Here is an 11295-nt window from a genome sequence, read left to right on the forward strand (position 1 = left end):
CGGCGGTGAGTGATACGTCTCCAACGTAACTATAATTTTTGATTGTTCCATGCTATTATATTATCAACCTTGGATGTTTTATATGCATTTATATGCTATTTTATATGATTTTTGGGACTAACCTATTAACCCAGAGCCCAGTGCCAGTTTATGTTTTTTCCTAGTTTTAGAGTATCGTAGAAAAGGAAAATCAAACGGAGTCCAATTGACCTGAAACTTCATGGAACTTATTTTGGGAAGGAAAGCAACCCGGGAGACTTGGAGTGCACGTCAGGAAAGCAACGAGGAAGCCACGAGGCAGGGGGGCGCGCCCACCCCCCTGGGCGCGCCCTCCACCCTCGTGGGCCCCTTTTGGCTCCCCTGATGTACTTCTTCCGCCTATATATCTCCATATACCCTAAAACGATCGGGGAGCACAATAGATCGGGAGTTCCGCCACCAGAAGCCTCCGTAGCCACCGAAAACCAATCTAGACCCGTTCCGGCACCCTGACGGAGGGGTCAATCCCTCTCCGGTGGCCATCTTCATCATCCCGGTGCTCTCCATGACGAGGAGGGAGTAGTTCTCCCTCGGGGCTGAGGGTATGTACCAGTAGCTATGTGTTTGATTTCTCTCTCTCGTGTTCTTGAGGTGATACGATCTTGATGTATCGCGAGCTTTGCTATTATATTTGGATCCTATGATGTTTCTTCCCCCCTCTACTCTCTTGTAATGGATTGAGTTTCCCTTTTGAAGTTATCTTATCGGATTGAGACTTTAAAGATTTGAGAACACTTGATGTATGTCTTGCCGTGCGTATCTGTGGTGACAATGGGATATCATGTGATTCACTTGATGTATGTTTCGGTGATCAACTTGCGGGTTCCGCCCATGAACCTATGCATAGGGGTTAGCACACGTTTTCGTCGTGATTCTCCGGTAGAAACTTTGGGGCACTCTTTGAGGTTCTATGTGTTGGTTGAATAGATGAATCTGAGATTGTGTGATGCATATCGTATAATCATGCCCACGGATACTTGAGGTGACATTGGAGTATCTAGGTGACATAGGGTTTTGATTGATTTGTGTCTTAAGGTGTTATTCTAGTACAAACTCTAGGGCTGTTTGTGACACCTATAGGAATAGCCCAACAGATTGATTGGAAAGAATAACTTTGAGGTGGTTTCGTACCCTACCATAATCTCTTTGTTTGTTCTCCACTATTAGTGACTTTGGAGTGACTCTTTTTTGCATGTTGAGGGATAGTTATATGATCCAATTATGTTATTATTGTTGAGAGGACTTGCACTAGCGAAAGTATGAACCCTAGGCCTTGTTTCCTATCATTGCAATACCGTTTATGCTCACTTTTATCATTAGTTACCTTGCTGTTTTTATATTTTCAGATAACAAAAACTATTATCTACTATCCATATTGCACTTGTATCACCATCTCTTCGCCGAACTACTGCACCTATACAATTTACCATTGTATTGGGTGTGTTGGGGACACAAGAGACTCTTTGTTATTTGGTTGCAGGGTTGCTTGAGAGAGACCATCTTCATCCTACGTCTCCTACGGATTGATAAACCTTAGGTCACCCACTTGAGGGAAATTTTCTACTGTCCTACAAACCTCTGCACTTGGAGGCCCAACAATGTCTACAAGTAGAAGGTTGTGTAGTAGACATCAAGCTCTTTTCTGGCGCCGTTGCCGGGGAGGTTAGCGCTTGAAGGTATATCTTTAGATCTTGCAATCGAATCTTTTTGTTTCTTGTTTGAGCACTACTTTAGTTTTAGAAAAATGGAATTGAGTCTACCTCATACGCTTCATCTTTTTAATATCTTTCGTGAGTATGATGGAAAGGAAAATTGTGCCAAAGTGTTAGAAGAAGAATGCATTAAAATGTTTGGCACTAAATCTTTGAATGATGAGCATGATTGCAATGTTGTTAGTATGAATTCCTTGAATATCTATGATGCTAATGATATGCAAAGCCATAAGCTTGGGGAAGCTATGTTTGATGAAGATGATATTTTTTTGTTCCCCAAGCTTTGATGAGCAAATTTATGAAAGCATGCCTCCTATCTATGATGATTATTGTGATGACACATATGCTTTAAAGAATAATGATAACCATGAAACTTGTCATCTTGATCTTAATTTTCAATCACATGATAGTTATTTTGTTGAGTTTCCTCCCACTATTATTCATGAGAAGAAATTTGCTTATGTGGAGAGTAATAAAAATTATATGCTTGTAGATCATGAAAAGAATGCTTTGTGTGATAGTTATATTATTGAATTCATTCATGATGCTACTGAAAATTATTATGAGGGAGGAATATATGCTTGTAGGAATTGCAATAATAGCAAGTTTCCTCTCTATGTGCTTAAAATCTTGAAGTTTTGCTTGCTTTACCTTCCTATGCTAATTGATTATTGTTTCCATAAGTTGTTTGCTCACAAAATCCCTATGCATAGAAAGTGGGTTAGACTTAAATGTGTTAGTTATATTCTTCATGATGCTCTCTTTATGTTATAATTCTTATCTTTTATGTGAGCATCGTTGAAATCATCATGCCTAGCTAGGGGCGTTAAACGATAGCGCTTGTTGGGAGGCAACCCAATTTTATTTTTGTTTCTTGATTTTTGTTCCTGTTTAGTAATAAATAATTCATCTAGCCTATGTTTAGATGTGGTTTTATGTTTTAATTAGTGTTTGTGCCAAGTAGAACCTTTGGGAAGACTTGGGTGAAGTCTTTATGATCATGCTGTAAAAAACAGAAACTTTAGCGCTCACGAGAATTGCTGCCATTTTTTTATTGAAGAGTGATATTTAGTTAATTCTTTTTTCAGATGATTAATAGAAAAATTCCTCACGTACAGAAATTTATTTGAGAATTGTATCAGTTCCAGAAGTATAAGTTTGATTCAGATTACTACAGACTGTTCTGTTTTTGACAGATTCTGTTTTCATCGTGTTGTTTGCTTATTTTGATGAATCTATGAGTAGTATCGGAGGGTATGAACCATAGAGAAGTTGGAATACAGTAGATATTACACCAATATGAGTTTAGAATGAGTTCATTACAGTACGCTATGATGGTGATTTGCTTTCTTATACTAACGGAGCTTACGAGTTTTTCTGTTAAGTTTTGTGTTGTGAAGTTTTCAAGTTTTGGGTAAAGATTCGATGGACTATGGAATAAAGAGTGGCAAGAGCCTAATCTTGGGGATTCCCAAGGCACCCCAAGGTAATATTCAAGGACAACAAAGAGACTAAGCTTGGGGATGCCCCGGAAGGCATGCCCTCTTTCGTTACTTTCATCGGTAACTTTACTTGGAGCTATATTTTTATTCACCACATGATATGTGTTTTGCTTGGAGCGTCAATTTATTTTGTTAGGATTTGCTTTCTGTTATTTAGAACAATGTTTTGCATCTTTTATTTCAATAAAAGTGGCATTGATAGTCTTTACTATGCCTATGTTACAAGTCTTCATGTTGCTGTTTGAAAACAGAAAGTTTACCGCTGTTGCAATAATTCCCTAGAAAAGTCAGAATGTGATAAAATGTTGAAACCTTTTGCATATTAAGATCTTATAAATTTACTGCAGTATGAATTTTCTTTAATAATTTTTGGAGTTAGGGAAGTATGGATCTTGCTGCAGTCTTTACAGACTATCCTGTTTAGGCAGATTGTTGTTATTTGCATATGTTTGCTTCTTTAATGATTCTATTTGAGGATATGACTATTAAATATGCAGAGGCATTTAGTATGCAATGTTGAATAATAATTTTAGTGATTTGCTACAGTAGAGTATGATAAGGTTTTGGCAATGGTTTATACTAACTTATCACACGAGTCCTTGTTGAGTTTTGTGTGGATGAAGCTTTTGAGATTTAGGGAGACCGTGGTATGAGAGGAACTAAGGAGACACAAAAGCTCAAGCTTGGGGATGCCCAAGGCATCCCAAGATAATATTTCAAGAAGTCTCAAGCTTCTAAGCTTGGGGATGCCCCGGTTGGCATCCCACCTTTCTTCTTCAACAACTATCGGTTAGTTTCGGTTGATCCTAAGTTTTTGCTTCTTCACATGATGTTTTCTATTCTTAGAATGTCATTTTCTTTTGCTTTGCTTGCTGTTTGAATAAAATACCAAGATATGAAATTCTTTAATGTTAGAGAGTCTTCACATAGTTGCATAATTATTCGACTACTCATTGATCTTCACTTATATCTTTCGGAGTAGTTTGTCATTTGCTCTAGTACTTCACTTATATCTTTTTAGAGCATGGTGGTGGTCTTATTTTGTAGAAATAGATGAACTCTCATGCTTCACTTATATTATTTTGAGAGTCTTTAGAACAGCATGGTAATTTGCTTTGGTTATGAAATTAGTCCTAATATGATGGGCATCCAAGAGGGATATAATAAAAACTATCATATAAAGTCCGTTGAATACTATGAGAAGTTTGATGCTTGATAATTGTTTTGAGATATGAAGATGGTGATATTAGAGTCATGCTAGTTGAGTAGTTGTGAATTTGAGAAATACTTGTGTTGAAGTTTGTGATTCCCGTAGCATGCACGTATGGTGAACCATTATGTGACGAAGTCGGAGCATGACTGGTGGTCGGGGACGAGCGATGGTCTTTTCCTACCAATCTATCCCCCTAGGAGCATGCGCGTAGTACTTTGTTTCAGTAACTAATTGATTTTTGCAATAAGTATGTGAGTTCTTTATGACTAATGTTGAGTCCATGGATTATACGCACTCTCACCCTTCCACCATTTATCTTCCTCAAAACAGCCACCATACCTACCTATTATGGCATTTCCATAGCCATTCCGAGATATATTTCCATGCAATTTTCCACTGTTCCGTTTATTATGACACGCTTCATCATTGTCATATTGCTTTGCGTGATCATGTAGTTGACATCGTATTTGTGGCAAAAGCCACCGTTCATAATTCTTTCATACATGTCACTCATGAATCATTGCACATCCCGGTACACCGCCGGAGGCATTCATATAGAGTCATATCTTGTCCTAAGTATCGAGTTGTAATTCTTGAGTTGTAAGTAAATAAAAGTGTGATGATCATCATTATTAGAGCATTGTCCCATTGAGGAAAGGATGATGGAGACTATGATTCCCCCACAAGTCAGGATGAGACTCAGGACAAAAATAAATAAATAAAAGAGGCCAAAGAAGCCCAAATAAAAAAAAGAGAAAAGTGGCCATAAAAAAAATAGAAGGCCCAAATAAATAAATAAATCAGAGAAAAAGAGAGAAGGGGCAATGCTACTATCCTTTTACCACACTTGTGCTTCAAAATAGCACCATGATCTTCATGATAGAGAGTCTCCTATGTTGTCACTTTCATATATTAGTGGGAATTTTTCATTATAGAACTTGGCCTATATATTCCAATGATGGGCTTCCTCAAAATGCCCTAGGTCTTCGTGAGCAAGCGAGTTGGATGCACACCCACTTAGTTTCTTTTTGAGCTTTCATACATTTATTGCTCTAGTGCATCCGTTGCATGGCAATCCCTACTCACTCACATTGATATCTATTGATGGGCATCTCCATAGCCCGTTGATATGCCTAGTTGATGTGAGACTATCTTCTCCTTTTTGTCTTCTCCACAACCACCATTCTATTCCACCTATAGTGCTATATCCACGGCTCATGCTCATGTATTGCGTGGAGATTGAAAAAGTTTGAGAACATCAAAAGTATGAAACAATTGCTTGGCTTGTCATCGGGTTTGTGCATGATTTAAATATTTTGTGTGGTGAAGATAGAGCATAGCCAGACTATATGATTTTGTAGGGATATCTTTATTTGGCCATGTTATTTTGAGAAGACATGATTGCTTAGTTAGTATGCTTGAAGTATTATTATTTTTATTTCAATATTAAACTTTTGTCTTGAATCTTATGGATATGAATATTCTTGCCACAATAAAGAGAAATACATGATAAATATGTTAGGTAGCATTCCACATCAAAATTTTTGTTTTTATTATTTACCTACTTGAGGACGAGCAGGAATTAAGCTTGGGGATGCTGATACGTCTCCAACGTATCTATAATTTTTGATTGTTCCATGCTATTATATTATCAACCTTGGATGTTTTATATGCATTTATATGCTATTTTATATGATTTTTGGGACTAACCTATTAACCCAGAGCCCAGTGCCAGTTTCTGTTTTTTCCTTGTTTTAGAGTATCGCAGAAAAGGAAAATCAAATGGAGTCCAATTGACCGGAAACTTCACAGAACTTATTTTTGGAAGGAAAGCAACCCGGGAGACTTGGAGTGCACGTCAGGAAAGCAACGAGGTAGCCACAAGGCAGGGGGGAACGCCCACCCCCCTGGGCGCGCCCTCCACCCTCGTGGGCCCCTCGTGGCTCCCCTGATGTACTTCTTCCGCCTATATATCTCCATATACCCTAAAACGATCGGGGAGCACAATAGATCGGGAGTTCCGCCGCCAGAAGCCTCCGTAGCCACCGAAAACCAATCTAGACCCGTTCCGGCACCCTGCCGGAGGGGGAAATCCCTCTCCGGTGGCCATCTTCATCATCCCGGTGCTCTCCATGACGAGGAGGGAGTAGTTCTCCCTCGGGGCTGAGGGTATGTACCAGTAGTTATGTGTTTGATCTCTCTCTCTCGTGTTCTTCAGGTGATACGATCTTGATGTATCGTGAGCTTTGCTATTATATTTTGATCCTATGATGTTTCTTCCCCCTCTACTCTCTTGTAATGGATTGAGTTTCCCTTTTGAAGTTATCTTATTGGATTGAGTCTTTAAAGATTTGAGAACACTTGATGTATGTCTTGTCGTGCGTATCTGTGGTGAAAATGGGATATCACGTGATTCACTTGATGTATGATTCGGTCATCAACTTGCGGGTTCCACCCATGAACCTATGCATAGGGGTTGGCACACGTTTTCGTCGTGATTCTCCGGTAGAAACTTTGGGGCACTCTTTGAGGTTCTATGTGTTGGTTGAATAGATGAATCTGAGATTGTGTGATGCATATTGTATAATCATGACCACGGATACTTGAGGTGACATTGGAGTATCTAGGTGACATTAGGGTTTTGATTGATTTGTGTTTTAAGGTGTAATTCTAGTACGAACTCTAGGGCTGTTTGTGACACCTATAGGAATAGCCCAACAGATTGATTGGAAAGAATAACTTTGAGGTGGTTTCGTACCCTACCATAATCTCTTCGTTTGTTCTCCGCTATTAGTGACTTTGGAGTGACTCTTTGTTGCATGTTGAGGGATAGTTATATGATCCAATTATGTTATTATTGTTGAGAGGACTTGCACTAGCGAAAGTATGAACCCTAGGCCTTGTTTCCTATCATTGCAATACCGTTTATGCTCACTTTTACCATTAGTTACCTTGCAGTTTTTTATATTTTCAGATTACAAAAACTATTATTTACTATCCATATTGCACCTGTATCACCATCTCTTCGCCGAACTAGTGCACCTATACAATTTACCATTGTATTGGGTGTGTTGGGGACACAAGAGACTCTTTATTATTTGGTTGCAGGGTTGCTTGAGAGAGACCATCTTCATCCTACGCCTCCTACGGATTGATAAACCTTAGGTCATCCACTTGAGAGAAATTTGCTACTGTCCTACAAACCTCTGTACTTGGAGGCCCAACAACGTCTACAAGAAGAAGGTTGTGTAGTAGACATCAGTGAGCATCATGAAATTGGTGATGGAGGAAGGTTGATGATGACGATGGCGACGGATTCCCCTCTCCGGAGCCCCGAACGGACTCTAGATCAGCCCTCCCGAGAGAGTTTAGGGCTTGGCGGCGGCTTCGTATCGTAAAACGCGATGAATCCTTCTCTCTGATTTTTTTTCTCCCCAAAAGTGAATATATGGAGTCAAGGTTGAGGTCGGTGGAGCATCAGGGGGCCCACGAGGCAGGGGGCGCGCCCCCCACCCTCGTGGACAGGGTGTGGGCCCCAGACGTGGATCTTCCTTCCAGTATTTTTTATACATTCCAAAATAATTCTCCGTTGATTTTTAGGTCATTCTGAGAACTTTTATTTCTGCACAAAAATAACACCATGGCAATTCTGCTGAAAACAGCGTCAGTCCAGGTTAGTTCCATTCAAATCATGCAAGTTAGAGTCCAAAACAAGGGCAAAAGTGTTTGGAAAAGTAGATACGACCGAGACGTATCAACTCCCCCAAGCTTAAACCTTTGCTTGTCCTCAAGCAATTTAGTTGATAAATTGAAAGTGATAAAGAAAAACTTTTACAAACTCGGTTTGCTCTTATTGTTGTAAATTTGTAAGGCCAGCATTCAAGTTTTCAGCAAAGATTATGAACTAACCATATTCACAATAACACTTAGGTCTCATGTTTACTCATATCAATGGCATAATCAACTAGAGAGCAATAATAATAAATCTCACATGACAACACTTTCTCAAAACAATCATGATATGATATAACAAGATGGTATCTCGCTAGCCCTTTTTGAGACCGCAAAACATAAATGCAGAGTACCTTTAAAGATCAAGGACTGACTAGACATTGTAATTCTGAAAGAATTTCCATATTGACCTTGGACATATAAGAGTTCATGGTAAAAGAGATCTAGTCAAGTCATACTCAATGTAAACTAACAGTAATGGATGTAAATGACAGCGGTGCTCTCCAACTGGTGCTTTTTAAGAAGAGGATGATGACTCAGCATAAAAGTAAATAGATAGGCCCTTCGTAGAGGGAAGCATGGATTTGTAGAGGTGCTAGAGCTCGATTTTGAAATAGATATGAATAATATTTTGAGCGGTATACTTTCATTGTCAACATAACAACCGAGAGATCTTGATATCTTCCATGCTACACACATTATAGGTGGTTCCCAAACAGAATGGTAAAGTTTATACTCCCTCTCCACCAACAAGCATCAATCCATGGCTTGCTCGAAACAACGAGTGCCTCCAACTAACAAGAGTCCCGAGGGAGGTTTGTTTGCGGTTATTTTGATTTGATTTGCATAAAGCATGGGACTGGGCATCCCGGTGACCAGCCATTTTCTCGTGAGTGAGGAGCGAAGTCCACTCCTCTTGAGAATAACCTGCCTAGCATGGAAGATACTGACAGCCCTAGTTGATACATGAGCTGTTCGAGCATACAAAACAGAATGTTTATTTGAAGGTTTAGAGTTTGGCACATACAAATTTACTTTGAACGGCAGGTAGATACCGTATATAGGTAGGTATGGTGGACTCATATGGAACAACTTTGGGGTTTATGGAATTGGATGCACAAGCAGTATTCCCGCTTAGTACAAGTGAAGGCTAGAAAAAGACTGGGAAGCGACCAGCTCGAGAGCGACAACAGTCATGAACATGCATTAAAATTAATCAACACCAAAGGCAAGCATGAATAGGATATAATGCACCATGAACATAAATATCGTAGAGGCTATGTTGACTTTGTTTCAACTACATGCGTGAACATGTGCCAAGTCAAGCCACTCAAATCGTTCAAAAGAGGATACCACCCTATCATACCACATCACAACCATTTTAATAGCATGTTGGCATGCAAGGTAAACCATTATAAGCTCCTAGCTAATTAAGCATGGCATAAGCAACTACAATCTCTAATTGTCAATGCAAACATGTTTATTCATAATAGGCTGAATTAGGAACGATGAACTAATCATATTTATAAAAACAAGAGAGATCGAGTTCATACCAGCTTTTCTCATCTCAATAAGTTCATCATATAATCATCATTATTGCCTTTCACTTGCACGACTGAATAGTGTGGATAATAATAATAGTGCACGTGCATTGGACTAAGCTGGAATGTGCAAGCATTCAATTCAAGAGAGAAGACAAGGTAATATGGGCTCTTTGTTAGATCAACAACAATGCATATAAGAGCCACTCAACATTTTCATTATGGTCTTCTCCTCTCGACCCCCAGAGAAAAGAAACAAAACTATTTACACGGGAAAGCTCCCAACAAGCAAAAGAAGAACAAGAAATCTTTTTGGGTTTTATTTTTAATTATTACTACTACAGCATGGAAAGTAAACTAACTAAAAGCTACAACTAATTCTTTTTGTTTTTCTTAAGGTTTATCAAACATACAAGAAGTAAGCATAAAAAGGGAAATAAACTAGCATGGATGATACAACGAAAAAGTATGAGCACCGACAACTAGCATGAGTGTGTGAGCATAAATGTAATGTCGGTGAAAAATACGTACTCCCACAAGTTTAGGCTTTTGGCCTAAGTTGGTCGTCTATGGCCACGGCTAGCCTGGCGGATATCCAAAGTTGTAGCTGGGGTCATACTGAGATGCAGCGGCAATTGCCTGATGAGCTGCAACTTGGAGGCAAGCTGTCTCCGCCCTCCTCTCATACTCGGTTGCCTCCTCCCTGGTTATAACATATCTCCCTTTTGCCTGAAAGTCAAAGAAAGTAGGAGCAAGGAGAGTGACGTGATAGGTGCGTCGTCGGTCAAAGATTAGTCGGTACTGGATGAACTGATCGTTCCTCTCAACAAACTGATGACGAACCATAGCATCATAACCTAAATAAGCAGGAGGCAACTCAATATCATATCCACGTATGGGTATCTCAAGAAATTTAGCTATACGAGTTGCATATATTCCACCAAAGAAATCTCCATGAATACGATTATTATGCAACCTACATGCAACAATAGCCCCCAAGTTGTATTGTTTATCTCCTAAAACAGCGCTCCTGAGAACGCTAAGATCCGGTACACACATGTGACATGCTTCATCTTTACCGTTTATGCACCTTCCTATGAAGAGAGCAAAATAATGTATAGCAGGAAAAAGAATGCTCCCTATGGTGGCTTGTGTCACATCCCTAGATTCCCCCACAGTTATACTAGCAAAAGAACTCTAAATTCAGATTTGCGAGGTTCACTAACATTACCCCACTGTGAAAGTTTACAAGTAGTGGTAAAATCTTCTAAGTCCATTGTATAAGATTTATCATAAAGATCAAACAGGACGGTGTGAGAATTACATGAAGATGAAAATTTGAACCTTCTCACAAAGGAATCAGTTAGGTGATAGTATTGACGGCACTTATCTGCCTTGAAGCTCTTAAGATCGGCATTGCGCACATATGCTTCAAATTCCTCCTTGATTCCTGCTTGGATCATGAAATCCTCTGATGGCCATTCACAAGGCCGCACTTGAGCTTCTCTTGGTGGTTCCTCGTCGGCATCGTGTATTGCGGGCCTGGGTCCTTCCTT

The sequence above is a fragment of the Triticum urartu genome, chromosome 7A (genome assembly GCF_056163025.1).
Source record: "Triticum urartu cultivar PI428250 chromosome 7A, HENAU_Tu73, whole genome shotgun sequence".
Classification (NCBI taxonomy): domain Eukaryota; kingdom Viridiplantae; phylum Streptophyta; class Magnoliopsida; order Poales; family Poaceae; genus Triticum; species Triticum urartu.